At 39.1% G+C, this 24,005-nt stretch overlaps 1 protein-coding gene across 1 annotated transcript in view; it reads left to right on the top strand.

Annotated features, from left to right (window-relative positions):
* TMEFF1 (transmembrane protein with EGF like and two follistatin like domains 1) overlaps nucleotides 1-24,005 on the top strand; it is a 119,119-nt gene that overhangs the window by 26,422 nt on the left and 68,692 nt on the right. The window lies entirely within an intron of this gene.

Genomic DNA, 24,005 nt, shown 5'->3' with positions numbered 1-24,005 from the left:
AGAGAACTCATCACAAAAGCAGTTGTTGGTTTGGTGCGAATGGTAAGTTTTGTCTGCACACAATTGATGTGACAAAAACATAAATGTCAGACAAGTATGTCTTAGGATGGCGTATATAATATATATATATATATATATATGTATATATATGTTCCTGGGCTTTCAAAAGGCTCAGTTTCACAATGCTTACAATACTAAATTAAGCTCTGAGGAAATACTAATTAAGCTCTGAGGAAAAACTATTTTCATCGAGCATGCATATTGAATTAAAGTTTAAAATCTGTTACCAAATGCTTGAATATACTTAGGCATCCACAGTCAGGTGCAGAGGGGAGAGAAGCAAAGTTAACAGGTAAATTTAAAGTTTCTACATGCACATCAATAGGTCCATTTATTTATTTTATTTAATTGTATGTGTGTGTGTAGAATCATGGAATATTTATGTTGCAAACTACCTCCAGAGATCACCTAGTTCATGAGGGGTGTGTGTGCATGTATACATATATATTATATATATATATGTATATATGTATGTGTATTTACACATATATGTGGTTATGAAATGAAAAATGAGAATGTTGATATAAGTTCATGTTAGGAGTGGTGGGTTGAAAAAGAAAGCAAGAGGACACAAATGACAAGAAATCAAGGCCCAGCAGAGGTAAGAACACCACAGAATATTTTCAAGGTACAGTATCGTGAAAAACAAAACAAAAAACAACTAAAAAAGGTATTTTTTCATTACTATGTGGACAGCGTAGAAGATCACCAGCAGTTGTACAGAAAAAGTACTCAACTCAGGGAAACAGTCAATAAATATTTTCTTCTGGAGTCAAAAAAAGCCAAATGATACATATATCTCAAGAAACAGCTGGAAGGAGAATGAAATATTTTCCCTTTCAAAAATAATTGGGAAGAACTTTAAACAGTACCTGATGATAATTTTTAGGCTGTTTCTGAGTTGGACTAAGATTCAAAATGGGGTTGTTTCGAGGACTCTTTCACCAATATTTCAAAGTGTCAAATGGGACCCTGTCCTGGGAAATGCTTTTTATCCACAGCAGGATGGCTTTCCAAGCAGTGCGAAGACTGGAGTGGTGGCTGACTGAGGACACATCTGTGGCCAGTGCAGCCCAGAAGGGCAGCCCAACAGGTCTCGTGTCTTGAAGATCTTCATGCCTTTTGATCTAGGGGACAATGAGTAAGCTCAACAGCTCAATAATCACTTAAGCGAGGTTTTTGCTTTGCAGATTCAGTCTTTTTTTAATTCGTCCGCAATCTCTTAGTAGACTTTTAACAGGATTCCCCTTTTGGGGGGAAGTGGGAACAAGGGTGTCAGTTCCTGTTAGCTACAGGTCTCAAACTCATTTTTGTGACCTCTAAATCCTATTATGAGGCATTTTTACCATGACAAAGCTCCTTGTTCTATAGACATGAACAACGTTTTTTCTTTCTCTTTTTTCCTACCATTGCCCATGACTTTGTATTGTGGTATTAAAAGCTATTTGGGAGTTCAAGCAAGCCTAAGCTACCAGGCAAAACAGATCACTCTGCAGTTCGACCTCTCTCTGTCATCATTCACCCTTTCACTTGTTGTATGTCTGGTGAACTTTATTTGGCTGAAGACTGTATTTTCTCTATTTTCTCTCAGACCATTGATAAAAGTGTTGAATGGTGTCAGGCTGAGAATAGTTGTCCGAGCATCTCATTGAAAATGCCCTCACAGAAATCACAATCCCTGATTCACAATTACTGTTGATTTATAAGTCAATAAATGTCACAGATATCTGTGTATGATTTTTAAAAGTAATTCTAAATTAAATGCTTTGCAAAAGTCTGTTCACCAACAGAGTTACACTTCACAAAGAAACAGTTATCTCACCAGAGTTTGTTGTCTGTCATAAAACTGTCGCTTCACAATAATAAAAATAAATTAAGAAACAAAGATGGCAGAATACTCATTTCATTGCCCGTTTGCTGTTTTGTGATGTTACCCAGGACGACATTAGCCTAACTTGAATTGTTAGGAGCGTATGATGCACTATTATTTGTATAAGGAGCTGCATCTATTACACGGTCTCTCCTGATTAGCTTGTCCTGTCCTTAATTTTCATTCTGCTACAGAGAAACACGATTCCTCTCTGGGGCTCTCTTGTTCTTAGCAAATTGAGCCAATCCTCCATGCCAAGGGAGGACCTGATCAGAGGCTGACTTAAATTTTCAGAGAATTAGTGTAACGACAGCGAAGTTTGCTCAACTGGCTGGAAAGCGAATGGGCCCGGCTTTGCACATCACTCACATGCCAGTCAGCATCTCTACTGAAGGAACTGGTGCATGATGCACAATACTCAATGTGGGGGGAAGGGGGGAGCCAAAGCCTTGCTATCAAGTTGGTTCCAGCAGATGATAATCAGTATATCCTGCAAAATTCCTCTACCATGGTCAGGAAAGTGACAATGCAGATATCATCAGGTTAAATGAAAAGAAGGGGATGATAGCAGACTGTTAAAGAGGCAGCATGAAATAAGAACCAGTACATGGATGCCTCTTCAGGCAGTAAGGAAAAACTGTCCAGTCTTTCTCTGCAACTAAAGTGAAAAAATGTCCCAGCAAGGTAATATATCTCCTAAATTTTAAGAGAAATAGATTTCAGCTACTTCAAACAAATGGCAACCACCTATCTGAACGTCTTTGTAACTGGAGATTTTGTATGGACCTCACATCTTAATTTCCACAGCTGCATTTTAATAAGCTTGCATTTCTAGCTAGTCAGCAACCAGTGCCTTGTCAAGACTTCTAGATCCCAGTCCTCAGCAAAGGCTGGAAAATGAAATATATGGTCCCTACAAACCCAGACTACACCAGCCAGGGACAGCCTCACCGAGTCCCTGTGCTATAAGCACAACACAGACACTTTCTTCTTAGATGTTAAACCCTCCTCACTTGCTTATTCTGTTGCTTAAAAAGGAAACTAAGCTATAGTTTGATAGATAGTCTGCAATACTGACAAGGTTTGCAATAGTGAGATTTTGAAAGTGTCAGCTTTTAGAAGTAAGTGATCAGACAATGGTCAGTAATGGTCAAGAGAAACATTTGGAACATAGAAATCCAAAAACAAATGCAGGCAACTATAGTTTATAGCTCCAAACAACATTTCATTAGTTTGTCTGTAATATGTAATACGGGGAACTTTTATAAGCTTTAGACTGGCAATAACAGGTCATACTGCTATTTTTCTTTGCCATCATCTTTCCTCACCAGTCTCATAGTAGGGGGGAACATGTACTTTTATTTCTGGAAACTGAAGGATATCTGGAATTTGGGAATTGGGGAAATGGATTTTCCAATCAGCTCCTGTCCTGGTAGATATCAGTGGTATTAAATATCTCCAGAGCTAGAATATCACACAAACTGTTAAACTAAAGATGGGAGGGGAGAAGAATTGCTTAAACACACTGATTGACAAAATTTTTTACCACAATAACTGCAAAGAGAACAAGTTAGTTTAATTAGGACTTCTTTTTTTTTTTTTTCATTGCTTCTTACCTGTTTAAGTCCTTTATTCTTAGATTTTTTTCCTAGACCACGTCTGAGTTGAGCACAGTCTGATGAGGGTCTTTGTACTCCAGTCTTGCAAATCTAAAGTACCGGTGTGTTGTCCCTTTAAGCAAAGACTGGCTTTTGTTTCTCTAGTTTTCTTCCTTTAGCTCTGATGGTAAATAAATGAACTCCGTGGGGTCTTTTTAGAGCAATCTGAGACTTGTGATGCCAGAAAGGGTCTCTGAAAGGATTATGGTTATGGAATGAGTGTTCTCCATTGTATAACTTTTTTCATCTAAGTGGTAATTATGATTCTTCTAGGAAAAAAAATAAAAATACAAAAGCCAGTTGAAATGATGAACCAGATCTGATTTTGTCTCTGTTCCAAATAACAAAAATGTATCTTTTAGCCTTGTCCAGGTCCAGCCTTCGTCAGCCTTGTGTATCAATTTACTTTAGTATACCATGCAGCACAGAGTACTTGGTCTTCCTGAATATTTAGATATTATCCAAGAATAACCCTGTCACGAAAATAAGTTAATTATAAATGCCTGCCCTGTAAACTAGTTATAAAGTAGGGGGGTTGTGCGTTAGTGGGATATGAATAGAAAGAAAGACTCTGTGCTTGAATTAGCATTTTAATTTTTACTTTAAAAATTGAATGCTATTGTTCAAAAGGTTTTGTTCTCGCCTTCGTTGTAACTATTCAGCCTGACTTCTAAAAAAAGTTTAGCTATGTGAGACAGGAGGTTCTTTTCTTTAAAGCTAATGGCTACTTCCAGGGCAATGCTCATAAAGATGTTTAAAACTATACATTCAATAAACAGACTATTCTTGTGAATTTTAGTGGCAGGAAAAACTATGTGAGAGCTGCCCAGCTACCTGGGAAGATGAGAAGAGTCATCAGTGAGGTAGTGGATGGAAGAACCTGCCAGAATCAGTTCAGTTCCCAGCAGCACTGCTCCCTTGCCACGTGGCTCCCTCTGTCTTGATCAAAACTAGAATAATCCATCAAGTTTTCTAATTGATACTTCTTAGCCTGTGCTGCTGCTGCAATTGCTAATGGAGAAAATTCAGAGAGGCACATTCCAGGTCGCAGATGGCTGCTCCTGGTCAACATTTGCTGAGTCAAAGACAAGACATTATGGGTTGCAGTGTGCCTCAAAATCCTTGTCTGTACAGGCCATCTGCTATTCATTTTACTTATCTATAAATAGGCTTAATAAAGCAGCTGACATCTTTAGAGGGGAATGTATACTTTTAAGGGAACAAAGTTTTTGAGTAGGAGGTGCAGCTCTTCCTGTGTACAGATTCGATAAGAAATCATGAGTGCTTGCAGTGGTGGGTATCTGTAGATGATGTACTTCTTCCAGCATAGGCAAGCTGATTGCCATGATGTTGGCAAAGATGAGTCCAGCTCATGGAAGTACATAAGAGGGCAAAATACAACCATGACGTCTCTGATAAACATCTTTCCTTTTGTCCAGAGGAATGTGCATCAGGGAGGCTCAGGATGCTAAAATGGCATTTTATTTTCACTTAGTCATTATTTACAGAATTGAGTGTCTACTTGCTGGTTCCTGGGAAGGTGATGGCTGGGGCTCAAAAACGGAGCAACTACGAGAAAAAGGCCAGGAGGGATTGCCAGAGAAATTTAGTGTTCAGTTAAGCAATTAATTCCACTAAACAAGAAAATAGCATTTGTAAAACCATTCTGTGAATTTTGTAATATGAAATTCTTGGGTTTTACAGCCAGTATTTAACAACAAGGCTTTGAAGGTTAAGCCTCAACCTCAAAACAGCACTGAAATTAAAGAAATATATGAACTAAAAGGCAGATTTTAATGTGTTTTCCATATCTTCCTGAAGCTTCTTTTAACAGGTTTCTTTCTATCCCCACAGTTAGTTTAATCACAGATTAATCAAGTTACAAGTGTTTGTAATCTCTCCTAGATTCCAGCTGAGCTTCTTAGTGTCCTCCTGATCATGCTGCTGTGCACTCCATCTACACTGACCCTCAGCCAGAGGACCACTTCATACCCATGTCACTCACTCTCTTTATAATTAAAGTAAATAGGAGGTTGTGTGCAGAATCTGTATCTTACCATTCTACTGGGAAGTTTTATCAATCCAACTCCTTTGTAGGAGAAGGGTGCTAGGTGTGTAGGTGCTAAATTTCAGGACAAGTGATATGTTTTTTATTGAATACAATACAAATGCAGTAAAACCAGAAAGGTCTACAATAAAAGCTGAAAATAATGATAGTTTAAAATCAAGTTGCTCTTGTTCACACCAACACTTAAAGGATTTGAAGTGCTGTGATGCTTTTATCTGTGAAGGTGTTCTGTATCTATTTACTTAGCTGTAAACTTGCTTAAATGTTTGGTGTTTATGGCTGTGTTTTTTTAATGCAGCTTTATACCAAATAATGGAAAAAAATAATGAAAGCATTTATTTTGACCTGTGAGAGTAAAAAAAAAAATCATATAAAACCCCAATCAGACATACACTTTAATGCTTGTGCTATTAGCGATCCTGCCCTTTGACACAGGATGATGAAATACTGAGCAAATGACACATTTACACTCACCCTTTCCACCCTCTGGGATGGGGAGGCAGTCACTCTGACCTCCCACGAACCCAGTCTCTTCATCTGACCACCACCACCTTTCTTTTGAAACACCCCCATCCCACCTGCCTGTCCTCACCTGGCCTTTCTGTGACCCCCCATCCATCAAAATCCCTGACACCTAATTCTCAGCCCCATCATTCTCCTCATCGCTCTAGTTATTTCACTTCTTCTCTCATTTTTGCCCAGTTTGTCTTTAACCCTTGGGCTACTATTTTCCTCCATCAGCACTGTGCATTTAAAGCATCCAACTCTGGCTCATGCCTGACATGTGTGTCAGCCATATGCATACACAGAAGAAATCTTGGGACCACCCAGGGACCCATTGCTGAAAATATTGTCTTGCTCTTTTGGCTTTTTTCTCTTACAGCTTGTCATCCACATGCTTAGGTCATATGTCTGCATGCCTTTCTTCAGAGCAAGCACTGCTTGTTCCTTCTGTCCTCAAAAAACCCTTTTCCCTCCCAAAGTCCTCTTCTGAGTAATTTTGGTCTCTGAATACCCTGATGGCTGCCTCGCCTTTCCCTTCTTATTTTGTTTAAATGCATAATTTTCCTGCTTTCTTTTCTGTGAATTTCTCTCACTGAGGTTTCTAATGATCTGGACGAATAATCTGAACTGAGCTTTGGACCTGCCGTCAGTCACTTCACTGTGGTAGCTTAGACTCACTGTAACACTTGCCTTTGCTTAGAAAAGTGTAGTTTCAGAGTATGGTCTTTATTTTCTCTCCCCCACACCGTCCAGTAATTTCCTCTTCTGTTAGTTCTCTTCATGCAGTATCTTTTGGTCAATATCTATCGCCCATCCTCCAGCCAGTTTATGTGACATTACATTTTTATGGACTTGGGGTCAGACTCTCGGTTGCGCAGTATGGTTCTTTTCCTCTTGATTTGCTTTCTTCTTCACCAAATATTCTTCCTCTTACCTGAATGTTATTTCTCATGGAGTGTCTTTCCTCTGCTGTTCTCCATCGCTTTCTACTGGTGCTGTTTCCTTAAAAGACAGCAGCAGACAGCAAGTGTGTATGGGGAACAGTAAACGACCACATATCTAGGTCTGTTCAGGCTTAGTGTGGGCTTCTCTTTGTTACTCCTATTTCTTAAGCCCAACCCCCTCCTCAAACCTAATTTCAGGAAGCACAATGAAGCTCTCTTTCTCTCTTCTGCTAGTGTTACATCGGCAACTAGCACCATTGCCACCACCTCTGTGACCTGCACGTTTAGGGTGTGTTTAAATCCTGGTAATTACTCCTGAAAAACATTTACCCTGGCTGGCCTTTTGTCCCTATTCCAACAGAAAAAACAAGATCTATGTGTTGCCTCCCATTTCAGTTATTGTAATCTCTGCTGACACCTCCACCTCCTACTTCAAAGCCCCATGAAAAGCAGCCGTCAATATCCCCTTTCTTGCCTGTCATGATGACCTTATTACCTCCCTCTCTGAATCCTTGTGCTGACACCTCTGACTGTCACTAACTTAAATTTCTTGTTCTTTTGTCTTCAGGTCTCCCATAATTCTTCCTCTAGCCAAGCAGATTCCCTTTGTTTTTGTTCTACTCCATTTCTTTCTTCTCAGATGCTTCTGCCATTTGCACTCGTCTTTCTACTCACCCAGCTCTCTCTCCTTGACCTGGGCTGCAAAGGGCTTGCTGTTGCTGTTGATTACATCCATTCATAAGAAGCCTCCATGCTTTTTTTCACAGACGAAGGAAGAAAGACTTGGTTTTTTCTGTACATCCTCCTGTGCCCTGACTAGAGGGACCTTACAGATTTGCCCTGGTCTCCTTGCCCGTCACTCATATTCCCCTCCTGAGGCAACTCTTGGCCAAGGTGCTCAAGCTGTCTTGGGGAGGGGAGTCTCTTCCTCTGACTTTTAGGTCTCTAGGAGGCACTCAGGCAATGTGAAAGGAATTTTAATAATTAATCATGGCAATTCAGGTATACAGATGCCACGGGTTATTTTGACCTCGGAGTATTTGGTTGTCCCTAAGACGAAGCTGATTTCCCTGCTGTCTGCACTGAGTTCTGGCCGTGGACATCACTGCCACATCTGAGTAGTGTTTCTTAAGTTGGAGCATTTTGTTTCAGTGATGAATGGCTTCCTGTATGCTTTGAAGTATGCTAATCGTGTTGTACGTGTTGTATGTTTTATAGTTTGCTCTATTTACATTTACAGATCAAAGTTCAGTTATGGATGCTCATTCCACTGAGCTAAAATAAATTAATATTTTTTTATTCTTCTATTTTATTACACCTTTTCGTCACATTTTCTTTCCTTACGTGGGCAGAATTCAGTGTCTTAACGCCTTCAAGTAGTTTCTAATATATTTGGGGTTTTCTGAATGGATTCATGAAAATCAGAAAGAAAGCTCCCAATTTTTCTGAAGCTTCCCTTTTATTCCTCTTCTGCAATAAGGTTCTGCAGTAGTCACCTGCAATTTCAGTGTTTTGCCGGTAACTACTTGTAACCTTTTACTGCCTGAGAAACGTCATGTGAGGATATATTGAGCTGTATTTTCTGCCATGTATCTGCAAATCCCGCAGTGTGTGACTTGCAGACAAGAAGGCTTGTCAGAGTTGCTGCAAGGTGGATGATAGGTGCCCATGCCTTGGCACACATGGCACAGTGAGAAAGTTGGCTGCAGCCATATGCAAGCAGCCATATGCACGCAGCATGGGCAGCGTGGCTATCCCCTGGATGGAGAAATCAGTCTGCCATAGTGTCTGACTACCAAGGACCAGACACAAAGCCTGGTCAAATCTTGGCTTTCAGAAGTGGCATCATGCTTGAAGTCCAGGGGAGAGCATTGTCTGTGTTCACTGGGCCAGCGGAATCTCCAAAACTGTCAATGTTTTAAATTTCTAAATTTATTTCTAAATGAGCATTGTCGTGCTCATTCTTTATCAAATTCAAATTTACTAATTTGCTTTAGTTTTTATCTGTATTGAAAGACGTGATTTAAAGGGCTTCAGTGATAGGTTCCACGGGACTACATTGAAAACTGATTGTATTTTACACTGGTAATGGAGTTTGTCTGAGACAGAATGACATTCAGTATTACCTACTGATGAGCTAGTGTTTTTCTTGATTTATATGTATTTTTTTTGATTGGTAGTTTTATGCTTTGCAAAAGGATTTAAACAAAACAATATTAACCCCTCATAGATGATGTCCAGTTTTGTAGAGCTAAAAAAAGCCACTCATTCAAGAAGAGTTCCTTGATAAAATTAAGTCGCTGGCTTAGGTGAAGCTTTTTACTTAAGTTTTCCATACATTTTTTTTTTCATTTATTGGAAATAACATTTACAAGAATCTACTAATTTCCTAATTACTTGTACCTCTTAGAAAAATATTCTAGCAAAACTTGGGATTTTTGAGATAGCAGTCATGTGATCGGCCACTTTAGGGTACTATTTTATATTGTTTCCCTCCTTATTTATTAACAGTCATAATTTATCACTGGTATTTCTTCCCCCTTCACAGCCGCAGTGAATTTATAAGAGCCCTTTTGTTCTCTATAATCACTTTAGCTACCACTAAATCATTCTTCTTTTCTGCTGCCCTTATCTTTTCTCTGCAAGGCTTAAACGATTGTAGCTTTCTTTCATTTTTCCCTCCTTCTCTTTCTTTTTCACTTCCATCTGTGAGCAGCTCCTACTGAAACAGTTACCTCCCATCCCTCTTTTCAGGAACTGTTGTTTTCTGCTTTTAACTCAGGTGTGCATTCAGAATTTTCCAGCCATCTTTCCTGCTCCTGGATTTGAGTGCTGCTTGCCTCAGAGTGACTTAAAATAATACTTACTATTCAAGAACTGATTTTTGTCTGCAAAGTCCTTTGTAAAAATTAATTGATGAATAGTAACGCGTTCTCTGAAGGTGTTCTTTTATCAAATTCTGAGCACTCTGTGGATCTGCTCTGTGCTCTGAAGAGGTAAAATAACTCATGAATATTGCCCTCAGTGATTTCTTTTATCAGGCAGATATGTCCTTAATCCTCAGGGAAGAGTTCAGTCTAACCTGAGTTTGGACTGAGCAGGTGAACAAAAATTTAAGAGAAACTTGATTCCTTTCAGGAAAGGGTGTCCCTTAAAAGTTCAGTCTCAAAGTTGTTTCTGGAGCCAGAAAGAAGTGCAAATAAATAACAAAATAAGATGGAGATAAATGTTCAAATAATTTACATGCCTCTGTAGTTTTTTGATTAAGTTTTGAAGTAAATGCTTTATGCATTGATGATCTGCTTTTTAATGATCTTATCAAGAATGACTTTTAGAGATGAAAAAATGCTTTTGAATGTGGATGTGAATGGGTACAAATAGATCCTCTCTAGTATGAATACCTGCCATTCAGGCAGGATGAATTGCTTTTCAGACTTACGGGGTTTCTCTGATCAGTTGCTACACTCAGGAGCAGCCAAGAATACCAATAAAAAGCAGACTTTCCGGGAGCAAGTCAGCAGCACTCTGCCTGTGGTTAACTTCCCAGCCCTCTCTGCCCTTCAGAGGCACTGAGTGGCAGAAGGGTCTTCTGCATTTCCTTCTGTGCTGGTTTTATTTTGGACATTCTGAAGAAAAGTGTTAAAATACAACAAAAATTGTCAACAGCTTTGGAGAATCAAAGGTAATCTCACTTGTTCTCACTAGAGCCTGCAGAGATTTGAGTTTTTTCTTTTTCTTCTATGCTGTAGATTTGATATTTCTCAACAGCGTATGTTTTAGCCAGGGAATTATTAACTGAATAAAAAACTTTCCATCAACAGGCCATCATTCTGAAGAAAGCTTCCATCTCCCGAGTGAAGACAGACAACTGAGGCAGCCCTCTGAAGGCAGGGAGGTTTCATCCAACCCTTGGAGAGGGAGAAGCTCTCAGCTGGGGGTGTCTCTCTGAAAGTTGGCATCTGAGCTCAGAAATGGGCTCCTGGTCCAAAGCAAATCCTCTAGTTGTCCCCAGTTGCTGTGCTTTGATTTACATCATGGTGTGGTTTTGATGAACATGCGCTGGGTTCATTTTGAAGAAAACTGAACTGAAATGTGCAGTTAAGGGTTGTCCCGACCATGCTTCAAGTGCTAATGGGCATTCAGTGCCTGGGGCCAGCCCTGAGCTCGTCTGAAACGTTGACTCCAGGAAACGCATGGCATTAATTCTGAAGTACAAATGGTTGGTTTTTTTCACAGATCCTCCTGTTGTGCCGCTCTGGAAGACTGAGATTTAGGACAGTCTTCTCTAATAAAAAGGAACTGTGTTCTAGCCACGATTTCTGAAATTCTGAACTTGCAGAAGTATTTTGCTTCCAGTATGCATTGTGTTTTTTGAACAACAGGTTTAATATGAGAGAAGTTGCAGGCAGGTTCAACAGCCCAGACTCAGAAACAGTGCCATATGTAGATATGACAATATTAGTGGTGTTGGGCTGATCTCTAGGCTGCAGGTTTGTGATATTGTCACAATTCGGTTGAGGTCAACCGGTACTTTCTCTGCAATTTGTGGCCTGAAATGGATGGTTGGGCTCCTGTCGGGAGAGATAGGGCATTTTATGTAGCAAGTGTACTTTGAGACGCGGGATGACTATCACATCATCTGTGTGAGATGATAACAAGTTCATTTTTCAGCATGAGGTATTTCCACTGTTACTGGAAGCAGTTGTTTTTCGCTGCCTCTCACTGTCATTGAGTTTTTCACTGGCTCCAACATATTTCATGATCTCTTGAGTGGTTTTTCCATTGCTGAAGCCTGCCTACTGTTAGATACTGAAGATTATGACAAGTACCTCACACACAGGATGACTATTTTGGTAGCAGTTGTAACAACATCCCTGCTTGCTACTTAGCAGCAAATTTAGATATCTTAGTATTACAGCAGATGCCTGCTATATTAACAACTGTGGTGCCATCTCAGAATGTCCACCTACATTTAAGGTACTGCACCAAAAGGGTGCAGTCCTCCTGGGAATCCCATGACTTGTCTTTCAGCTGCATGCAGATCCCCCGGATACCCTATAACTTCTAAAATGGTTCTAGAAACTACTGGTTAGGTAGCTAAACCTCTACCTCCAGCATGCTGTCGTAGGAGCTGGTGATGAAAAGCACCTCCAGAATCTCTCAGACATGCCAGGGAAAAGGAGGTATTGCAGGGTAACACACAGATTCATGAAATAAGCATGACTCTGTTACAGGAGGAAAGGAGTGATTTTTTTCCCTAAGATTCTGTTACATATTAGATGAAACATTTGGCAAAGGTGTTGCATGAATCACCAGGGAGATGTTGTTTATCCTGGAATTGCCCAGGCGTTACATAGTTTGGTGTCTCTCTAGCTCTGACTATTCATCACAAGTAGATCATGCACAGTTTGGTAGCAGCATAATATCCCCTGTATGTTCTGTTTGTCTGTACAGCTTATCAAGACTTCAGGTGAAATTAGGTTTATGGCATCCTAATAAGCTATGGTATTTCTTTACTAAACGAGCTGATGCTGCTTTCTGGAAGGAAATAGACTTTACCTGGTAGCAAAGGTTTGCTGCCTTTGCCTCTCTGTCTCATAGCTCTGTTCAGACTAACAGGGAGGTCAGAGCTTAGTCTGGGAATTAAAAAGTTTTCTTTGCTGGGACTGTGAGAGAGGGAAGCAATGTTAAAGACAATAGCAGATGGAGTTTGTATGTAAGCAAGCTGTTGGCACGTCCAGTTTAGCTAGCTATTTCACAGCAGCATCCTCTTTGAGGGGATCCTTCCTACCTTCCTTGCTAGGAATACACCTGTGCCAAAGTTACCCGAGTATGACTTCTGGTTCAAGCAGGTGTAGTGAAGATTTTAGATTCACATGCTCTCCTGTAGGTGCAAATCAAAACCTTTTTGTTTCAATGACAACAGAAATCTTGAAAAAGAGTATTTTGCAGAAACTACTGATTTTGATCATAATTTAGAGTTTGATTTTGAAAGTGAAAGGAAGATAGGTTAGTTTTAGTGGAATAGTACTGGGGTTTGAATACATTTGCTAGAAGTGAGGTGGGGTCTAGATGTACACTGGAAAGTTCCATAGGTTTTGCTTGCAATTAAATGCACATATAAGTTACTTTGATTTTTGCAAAGCAAGTGCTCAGACACTCTATAAAAACAGAGAGAGAGAGAGGGAGAGAGAGAGGGAGGGAGAAAATAAAGACTTCTCTAATAAAGACTTCTCTATCTCACTTATTTTGATGGTGTTTTTTCAAATGTGTCTATCTTTCTCAGACCCCAAGAATGCATAATTAAGATCTGTGTGTTTCTTCTTATTCATATTTCAGGGAACAGGATGCCTTAATACATAAAATTCACATTCAGCATCAAAAGTAACATTTTAAGTATAAACCTACTGCCTGAAGGCTCTTCTTTCTCTTTGCTTCTTTCCCTGCATTTCTCTCAGTGTGTACCTGTGAAAGCCAGCTCTGCCCTTTATAAAGTCATTTTATTGGGAATTCCAGTTCATTGGGGGCTGGGAATATGCAGTTAGCTAGTATTCCCTTTGCTTTACAAGTGGGAGACAGAACATACCAACTAATAAGGGTGCAGTATCAGAGAATAAGGAGACAAATGAAAAAGTAATAAGAGAAAAAATATTTCTAGGCCTTACAGGAAAGTCTTATGCAGATGTGATAGAGTAAGAAAGGAAAGAAAGAGGAAATAAACCAAAATGGACGTTTAAAGAAAGGAATTATGCAGATACATATCTTGATTTTCACAAGCATTATTAATTTTTTTAATTAAATCGGATCTTGTAAAATATGCAGGATTTACAGTTCTCTCATGAACAGCATGATCAAATGACAATTCTTTTCCCACTTTATACTCTCAATAGAGCTCAGCAATAATGTATTTTCTCAATTTAAAAGCTTTCTTAGATCTTATCTCAAAGATCAATTGTGCTTAGCAGGAAAAAAAGTCAAAGCTTAAGGATGAAGTGACATGCTTTTACTTAAATTTTCTAGAGAGTGCTGCTGGCAAATACTATTTCTCGTGGTAATGATAATATATTACTGAAGGAAAACATTTTACTGCTACAGTGATATTAGTAATACCATCTGACACCTTATCAAGATAGCTATAGCCTACTAGTAATTTCACCAGGAATATAAAGTACGCTATTGGACTGTGAAAAGGAAGAAAATAAATTCAAACCAATTGAGATATCTCAAAGTTAAAAGCAACTTCTCACAAAGCTTGTTTTAACAGAAAGAAAGGGAAAACATTGTGAAGTATATTTACATTGTGATGTGTACCCTTACTAACATAAAAGATGAAGGCTTATTTCTGACATTAATTCAGCAGTCTTACCCCATTTCAGAATATCACCATAGATGGAATTATTTAACTTTTAGCCACATCAATATTTTGCATTAAACTGCCTAAACACATTTATCTGTATGTGCTGAGCCTGGAACAGCCTGAGGATTGAATCTTAACTTTTGGTAGCAAGTGATGGGACTCTGGAGTTATCAGAAGCAGAAGCTGCCCTTAATCTAGACAAAGAAATTTGAAAACTCTGAAAAAAATACTAGAAAAAGAGAAAAGGAAAAAAAAAATTGTTCATGCCTCCCAGTAAAGTAATATTATGACTTTTACTGTTATTCCCAGCTGTAAGCAGGCGTTCTTTCAAAGTGACCCGAGCAGATTGTGAGCAGCTGTTCCCAGCTTTGACCAGCATATGAACCAAACCTTACAGTCTCAGATTTGGGGTCTTTCACTGCTTGTCATCCATGGTTTCATCTGAGCTGTCAAGGATGTTGTACAGGATGAGGGAGAGTCACATAGCAGCTCCCACCCTCTTCCATGAAGCTCAAGGACTTGCAAAAGGCAGCCAAACAGGGAGGGTACTTGGTCTCTTTCCCATCACCTGTGACCAGTCTTCTCAACCACAGTAGCTCAACCCAAGAGCAGATCAGGAGGAGGACCATGTATTGACTATGCAAGGAAGATCAGGGAGATCAGAGCAGGTCTGGGACATATTGTTAGCCGCAATCACAAGGCCACCTGGTGCAGCAGAACCAGGGAAGTGCCTCTGCAGACATAAAAGTGGCCACCAAACATGATTGTTTACTGTTTTTTTATTCATTGGGCATGAATCAGCCTAAGTAGTGCCAGATGCACAACAAAATACAAGATTTTAAAACCACTGGCACTATTCCCCTTATTTGATACCATAAAGTGTCATCTGTGGCTTGCTTCAGTCCTCATCCTGCATTCCACAGCCTCATGGGATGCAGATAGGCAAATGCTGGGTGAGGAGGTGGATCCATAGTAGCAGAAGGAGACAGAGTGGTTTGTGTGGTTCCTTGTTTTAACGTCTGATACACAGTCACAATGCAAATGTGTGCTGTTGACAGAAATGGCCAGCTGGCAGAGCGTGTGTCTGTGCCTCTGATATTTTAAATTTAGGATGTCTGCTGCTCCGTCCTGATTCATGGACATGATGACGAGGTTTTCAGAGCCCCTGATTGTTTAATATAATCTGTTTACTATGAAACATCTGATAGCTATTATAGAAAATGTCAGATAATTTATGTTCCTTTTTTCCATCCCAAGAGGAAAAAAAAGAGCATTTTATATCAAGAAACATTTCAATAGCTTATAGGCAAATGGACAAAATGCACAAATGTCAGATGCACAGCCCTGAGCGGTGGGGACATGAGCTGAATAAAACTCTAGTTGCATTTACTAATGCCAGATAATTGACATGATAACAGAAGATTACAGATATGGGCATTGTTTGTATTCTAACCTATTTTCTGTGATTTTCACACTGCAAAGACAACTCAAAAATTATATCCTTTTGGTATTGAGATTAGTTTTACAAATAAATTGAGATTTGTGAATGACACTTCAAATTAGCACTAAGGTAGTATTCTGGGGGAGGCAGATAAAATGGATACTGGAAAACCTATTGCATTTCCAATATGATTATAGTAATTTATTCAACATAACAAAGAAGCATCTCTTTCACTTTTCGATAATTATTGTAGGGTAAATTTTATGTTTTCAAATACAAAGATTTGTTTTCTAGACTTATGATTATGGCAAAAAATGTTTACTTGCTTTTAAAATGAAATGGTAAGCTCTAAGAATGCTTTTCTAATTAAGAGACACAATATATAATGGCATAATACTTGAATGATGTGATTTTTTATAAAAAGACATTGCTCTCTATGAGAGCTCTCTTTTTATTTACAGGGAAACATGAGCATTCCTGATGGATTTCACTGGGGTTTTATAGACAAACAGTTGTTTCAATTTAGACATTCCATTTGTGTTTTCAGAGGAACAGAATGCTAAAACCAAGCCAAAATATTAGTGCTCTGTATATATGTGAAAGAAAATAAATTGTTATTCGAAGGTAGTTCTTTCAGATGAGTCAGTTAAATGTGAATGGAAATGAAAAGCTACAATTCAAGAGCATTTTGTGAATTATACTTTATGAAAAAGGAAAGAGCCTTTACCTTTGACAAGACAATTTGTGGGAGACAGATTTTTCATGGCTTCTGTTATTGTGCTTCAGGAGCAATAAAGAGGCAGGCGGTGTCCTCTTTGTCAGTTCAGGGGCTTCCAGTCTCTGCATGTGTGTGGCAAAATATTATCAGCACCACTCACTAATGTTTCATAAGCTAAGAAAGATTGGCTGAGGTTCAAGTGAAAGGAATTTCTTCTTTTCAAAACTACTGACATTGTGCACAATCCATGTAGGTACAAGTGTGTGATTTATTATTAGCAAAATCAATTCATTTTTTAAATTCCTTTATTTGGAAGTCTGACTGCTTTACCCAGACCTGTATGTTTCTTTGCTAAGTTTCTTACTTTATAAACAATGAAGAATTCTCACCCCTTTTTTTACCATCTATCTTCATCCTGGAGAATCAAGAGAAGAGGGAATTTCCCCTTAGTCTGGATTCCCTTTGCTCTTTCTGGAGCATTACAGGTTGCCCCAGTCTTGTTCTACTGTTATCACTGAAATACTGTGTTTAGAAAACTGCTTCTTTTTAAAATTATAAACACAAGGAATACCCTATTTTCTCTCTTCCCACACCCAACGTAGCATATTTTGCATAATTAGGCAAAGGAAATATGCTGTTTTAGAGAATTTTTCATATCACAGTTGCAATGAATGCAACTTAAGTCTTATCCTTCAAGTACTAGGATTTTTATCTTCCTTCATATTTTATTTATGGCATTTTGGCTGGCCTACTTCTATTCCGATTGGAAATCCCCCAGAACGTGCTTTGTAAGATGCTGCTGATGGAAAAACTGGCAAGCTGTCTCTCCATTAAATGTTGCCAACAGTATCTCCTCTTGTAACAAGCGATTAAAAGAAGATTTTGAAAGTTTTCGTCACAACTCCTTAAGCATGAGGTTAGGCAGTACTGCTGGTGCTTGTGGTCTCCTGCGTAATTTTAGAGGAAGCAGGACAGCAGTCTGAGGCATCAGCTTGTTCACTCTTCATTAGTTCTCTGCATCGCAACTTCTTTCATGCACATGGCAATTCATGCCTGTTACCTGGCTTTCGTCTTTCAACTCAGTACCACCATCTCGCCATCAGCAGGTTCTCTTCACTCCCTCTTTTTGACCATGCTCTTCCTCCAGGCCTCTCTCCTTGCCTGCCTTCCCTCATGGGAAACATGGAGATGTTCATCCCAGCCATTTCTTTCTCTTACCCTCATTAGAACTTTGTGTTTCAGTCTGTAACTTGTATATGAGTTTGAAAAGTGACACTATATGCTGAAAAAGAGCCTTGGGGTGGAGCATTTCCAAGCAACCTGGCTTCTGTGCAAGCCTATAAGCTGCAGTGTTGAATAATTATGGCTGATGATGGTGGCAGCAATACCTGACTGTTTGTGTCTGTAGTTAGGGTGTAGGAATGGCTGATAGTTCCTCATCTTTAAAGCTAGAAGAGAATTGAACTAATTAAAGAGGCTTTATTCCTGTTGATGCTGGTCAAGCAAAGCTAAATAGATAGTGCCATGTAACTTCTAGTTATCTGAAATAACTTTGCTGAGATTGAACAATAATTAAACACAGTAGTTAGAACCTAATATCTTTGGAAGAGGACATGGGAATTCTAAAACCCATTTTTAACATCTGGACATCTCAGAGTTAGCTAGAAGCTACCTTGTTTGAACATCCACTTGGCAAGTACTTTGAAAAATCACTCACTATTAGCACAGGGTCTGACAGGTTTTAATTCTGATCCAGGAACTTCTGAAGAACATAATCTTTTCCTCTGAAGAACATCATAATTTCCTTCTAAATCTTTAGGGGCTTAGAGAAGCGTTTCATTCTTCAGCCAAGTATCTCTGTTATTACTAGTTCTGACATTTACACTGAGTTGTATGCTAGCTTTCCCTTCTCAGGAGCATACACTGCAGATGCAGCACCTTGTAACACAGCACTAGAATTCACTGGAAGACTATAATCATCTATAACTGGAATATAACCATATATTAAGGGGGAAGAAATGTTAAATGACATTGCACTATTTTGCTGGAGAACAGGTTTCAGCATTAATTAATTTGGATTTAATTAATTTGTAATGGAAGTCTGCTTTACATTGGACACAGTGAATATTGAATTATTTAGATGGGGTCAAATTATAAAGCATTGTGATCAGTTGTAGTTCTTACTTGTAAATGAGTAGACTTCTTAAGCTTTTCAAGTAGTGTGCAATCCACTTCAGCCTTTTAATAATGATGATCTGTGCTTCTTTACACTCCTGGGCTTTGGAAAAGGACATACTTTATATTTCCCCCCATCCCCCTTGAATGTTACCTATGTGGTATGAGATCTCAGATAAAATATGTTAATTTTTTGTTTTGCATTTTCTGCCTCACTTTTCTCAGCTATACTGTGGTAGGGATGGAAATGAGTGCTTCCTCAGAGGTGGGATATTGGTTTTTCTCCTTCAGAGGATGAAGTGGAGGGAAGGGGAAAGGAGACACATGCATTCTTTTCACCTGTACCTGTGAAGGCTTGCTTTTGTTTCCACATTTGGTCAGGTGAGAGAAAAAACACAGAGTTAAAGGCAGAATATCTTAGAGCCTTTAAAATGATGCTGTTAATTTGTACTTTATTTGACTTACACATAACAATACAAGCAGAGCAGACGGGTCACTTAATCCTGCCTGGAACTGACCACTTTTGAGCTGTCTTTCTCAGACCTGAGCTTTCAGGATACTCTCAGTGGTATCCACTCTCATATTTTCATAAAAAAAATTCAGTGCAGCACCCATCCTAAACTGTTAGAAATATGGAAATAATTGTTACCAGGATGTCATATATATTCCTAATGTAAGGGGATACAGCTTCTGAATTTGGCTCAATAACTTACTCTTTTAGTCAAGTTTACTTCTAGGATAGGATCATCAAATATGCTCATAATTCTGTTTTTATTTAAAGTCTATGGGAGTAAATTGGCCAATTGAAAATCCCACTGCAACCCAAAGACAGATTAATATTAAAGTTCTGCCCCAACAGAAAAAAATGCAAACAAAGAAATGTTTTGTTGGGAAATTAAGTTGTTTTCCAGCACTTTCTAGTAGAAAGTGCGATAAATGAGGTATTGTTTAAGGAATACAAGTATCTATAAAGAGATTTTTTTTTAACATCAGAGTTACAGAACAGAGTTGACGTTCAATTTTCTTTGAATGTGATTGTGAACATTGCCATTCAGGAGGGCAATATGTTTGGTTTGTTTGGGGTTTTTTCACTTTTTTCTCCTGTCTTGGAAATTCCTAACACCACAGGACAGTGACTTCTCAAGCAACCTGATTAATATAAAGAAAACAAGGCTGGAAAATTCTTCAATTTAAAAAAAAGAAACAAAGACTGAAAAGAATGAAAGAAAAATGTAAGAGAGCACTGCAAAAAGTTATGCCTGATGACATAACTATCTACGACTGTTTGCTCAGTCAAAAAGACAAAACATTATTTATTTCAGTACTTTTCTTTGAATTTCATTGTTTCTCTGTTGACTTTACAGCATAGGTCCTGTAGTCCTTTGTTTTGCCATCGCGTTAGGGTATCCAGTCAATGCTTCAGGAGAAGTCTAGTTTTTCAGAAAGGACTCTACCCCTGAGCCGGGGGTAGCTCTGGGGCCCAGGGCTTCTGGACAGTGGTGAGTTGTGTCTCGTTCACTGCAGGTTGTCTGTCTGAAGTAGGGACCATCTTCCTCTTGTGTGAATCCTCGCCTTAAGATAACTAGGTAGTCATGTTCCAGCCTTTCCTGGACTTCCCTTTTTGGTTTTTCTGCCCAGGTCTCTTCTTCTTCAGCCTTAATGAGTTGGGCATCCTTTTTCCCTCCTCCCCTCAGCTCCAGATTACTTTAAAAGGCCTTTGCATCTGCGGGCGCAGTGAACTATCAACCTGTTGTTCTCTTTGCTTTCTTCATGTGCACATAAGGTGCTCAGTGAGTAGCAGCACATCTTCTAGGGGTAGCAAGGAAAGTTAACCACTGCCATGCTCACAGAGGGAAGAGTGCAATTGAAAAAGGAGGTGAAAGCATAAAGATTGCATTTTTTTCACCTGATAAACTGTCATGGCATTTTATTTTAATATCTGTCCAAGTCTTCTACAGTTACGGTTGAGGAGACATTGTTTATTTTATTCCCTTTGTCTTCAGGTGCTTACGACTCTTCAGGGAATTTACCTCTCGGCTAAAATGTGTTTATAGCAAGGTTCTCAAGTGGCTTCACTTAGGGTACCCATTTATACTGAGAAAATCTCACTGAACCACTTACCCTACTGTATAATATTCTTTGACCCTACAATTTTAAGTCATACTGTAGTCACAATGGTAACTTAAATAGAGAAATGGTGCTGGGAAAGTGTCTTCATTGCTTATGTGAAGTGGTTTAGTTTCAGTCATTTGTAACTTAATACTGATGTCACTTTTTGATGGATCTTTATATATGAAAGCTTTTCTGTGTAGTGCCTCAAATACTGTAATTCGAGAAAAGCATTTATAGTCTTAAGGACCCTAAACTTCAGACCTCTTGTCTGAATTTCAGGAAAACATGATCTTGCATTTGCCACTAACTTACATTTCAGCTTGTGTATAATAGCTGCCTGCTTCTCCTTCAGTCCTTCACATCTGTTTTATTCCATGTACACATCCTTAGATAGCGTATTTGGCTTAGAACGTAACATGTCACAGGTGGAATGGAGATATGCACCTGACACTGCAGGTGCTAAACACTGAGGGAACCCAAGAGGCTAGAGAAAAGTCCGAGTTCTTCCCTGCATTGGAAGGGGAGACAGCCCTTATTTATTATTGCCTGCATCATTCCGATGCTGGAAGAATACTTTAATCATACTGTGTTTATCTGTGGGTAAAGGGAAGACTTCACTTTATCTTTCTTGCCATTTGGACTCAATTTTAGGCAGGTGAAATATAGAGAAAACTTGACTGCACATATGAATGCACCACACATATGAAAGTTTCCTCAAATGCACTGTCACCTTCTTATAAAGAGTGTCCCATGAAGTAAAACTTGAAAGCATTATTCTAAAAGCTATTCAGATACATGCATCATAAGACTGGTTATTTTACCTTTTCATGTAAAGTTCCACACTTAAAACCAGGAGCAGCACACCTCAGTTTTTTTGTGAAGTACACCAGCAGAGGTTGAGAAAAGCCGTCCAGTGCTGAGGGCACCTACAGGTCTGACTCAGGTAATCTGTGAAGCAGGAGTATCCATGGCTGAGCTTCAGCTTTCTGAGAATTCATCTCTCCCTCTTCTCTTTTGAGTCCTCTGTATTTTGTTGCCTCCCTACAGAAGAGGCACGATGGCTGCTCTGAGCCAGCTTCAAGGACATGCTGACTTCGCAGCGTAGCAAGGGAAAATTTGTGTAATTGCTTTTTTGTAAAGCCTTGTCAATGTAAGGCAGTGTACGAGAAGACTGCAAGCATCTGCCCTGTTGCTACAGTGTGTAGTGAGGGTCTCAGGCTGGGCTGGGGCAAGCAATGGAGGTGGAAGACCAGGTAGAGTTGTATCAGGGTTCCTAGTGGGGAAGGTGGAGGAAGATAAGGGAGTATAACACCTGCCTGGAATGGGTGTTGATCAGATGTGGTGACCAACTGAAATGGTCAATTGCTTAAGCAAAACACTTGTGGATCCAATCTGCTGGGGATTTGCACAGCAAATACAGTGTGGTGCTAGCTTGAATGTTGTGCTCCTCCAGGACAAAATTAACTCCCCGAGTTCCTTTTGGGAGGCAGCCAAAATGCTGCTGAAATTATGCCAGGTGGAGATCACAAAGCAATGTGGATTATATCCCTGGAAATGTCTCCTTCCCCTCTTTAACTTCCATGCTGAGAAAATGCTTTTCACTGAGTTGAACTGAGCAGTGGGAATGGAAATGGCTGGGACTTAAGAGTGCATTTAGTAAAACAGGAATAGTAATAGCAGTTTGGGGTGTTTTCTTTATCTCAGGAGGAAGCTAAACAGCCTTTTTAGAGACTGTGAGACTCTTAGTGGATAGAAACACAAATTGTGTAGGATAATTTAGAAAATTGTGCCTTAAATTTAGTTTGTGACACAACACCCTAAGACTTCACAGGAGTTTTCAGAAAAGTTTTTCCTCTTTCTCTTATAAGGGTACTAGATAATAATGTTATTATCGTGATTTTCAGCCAAATGTTTGTAATTGCTTTACAGCTGTAAACATGATGAGTTTCGGTACAGATCTTTGAAAAGGAAAAAATCTGTATTTGGACTCCATTTTTGCTACAGAAGAACTAGGTTTTGATGATTTTCATATTCCTTTTGTTTTCTCTGAGCTTTTTTTTTCCATTCTGATGTGTCCTTTTTTGCAATAATGGACCAGACAGCACACATTATTAAAAAGGTAGGGTACACTCTAGATTATATGGTGACATAATAATGTACTCTGGTTTATGCTTTGTTCTCTTCCTAATAATTCATAACATTCAGTTTGGGTTTTTTTATCACTACTAAGTATGGACTTGACATTTTTGTAAAACTGCTTATTATAATGCCAGCTTTTTGTTCTTAAATGGTAATAACAGTCTCAGGATGTATCACTAATATATATGTGTATAGAAAGTTGGATTTTCCTCCATATGGTTTATTTTACATTTATCTGCATTGAATTACATCAGCCATTTTATAATCCAGTCACTCAGTCTTGTAAGGTTTCTTCAACTTTTCCATTAGCCATCTGTTTTAGCACCCCGACACAATCAGAAAATCTCTTCCCCTTGCTGTTCATACCCTTTCCAATCATTTATGAACAGACTGAAAAACAAGGCAGAACACAGACCCCTCTTGGACTCCACTGGGTGCATCCTGCTGATCTGAAAGTGACTATCTATGCCCTAATGTTTTTCTGAGGTTAGACAACCCTTTCTCCATGTGACCAGTACTTCGGTGCATTAGCTTATTTAAAGTCTTTGATGAAGGCTTTTATCAAATGCACATTTAGGCATCTGAGGATCTCCCTTGTCCACCTGCTTCCTTATTCCTTCAAAGGAGTCCAGCAGGTTTTTGAGGTACAGATCCCTTTTGCAAAGTCACGTTGGCTGTTCCACAGCATACCATATTTGTTTTGTGGTTTGTTTTTTTGTTTGCTTGCTTGTGTTTTTCTACTGTAGCTTTGTTCTTCTGACTGCTTTTCTTCTAATTTGCTTGGGAACCAGGCAACCACAGGAACCCTACACAAACTAGGAAACTGAAAGTTTGCCACCATTGGGTGCCAAACTTTTGTGTATAAGGAAGGAACCTGAACCTCTCCCCATGTTCACAGTAAACACTCAGGCAAAGAAGCTGTTTAGTTCTTGTTGCATTTTTGTCTTTTCTTGCTCCTG

This window comes from Pipra filicauda, unplaced genomic scaffold (assembly GCF_003945595.2).
Source record: "Pipra filicauda isolate LSUMZ 115617 unplaced genomic scaffold, ASM394559v2 scaffold56_size3634133_pilon, whole genome shotgun sequence".
Lineage (NCBI taxonomy): Eukaryota > Metazoa > Chordata > Aves > Passeriformes > Pipridae > Pipra > Pipra filicauda.
The sequence above is the reverse complement of the archived record's forward strand: the minus strand, read 5'-3'. Positions and strand labels throughout refer to the sequence as shown.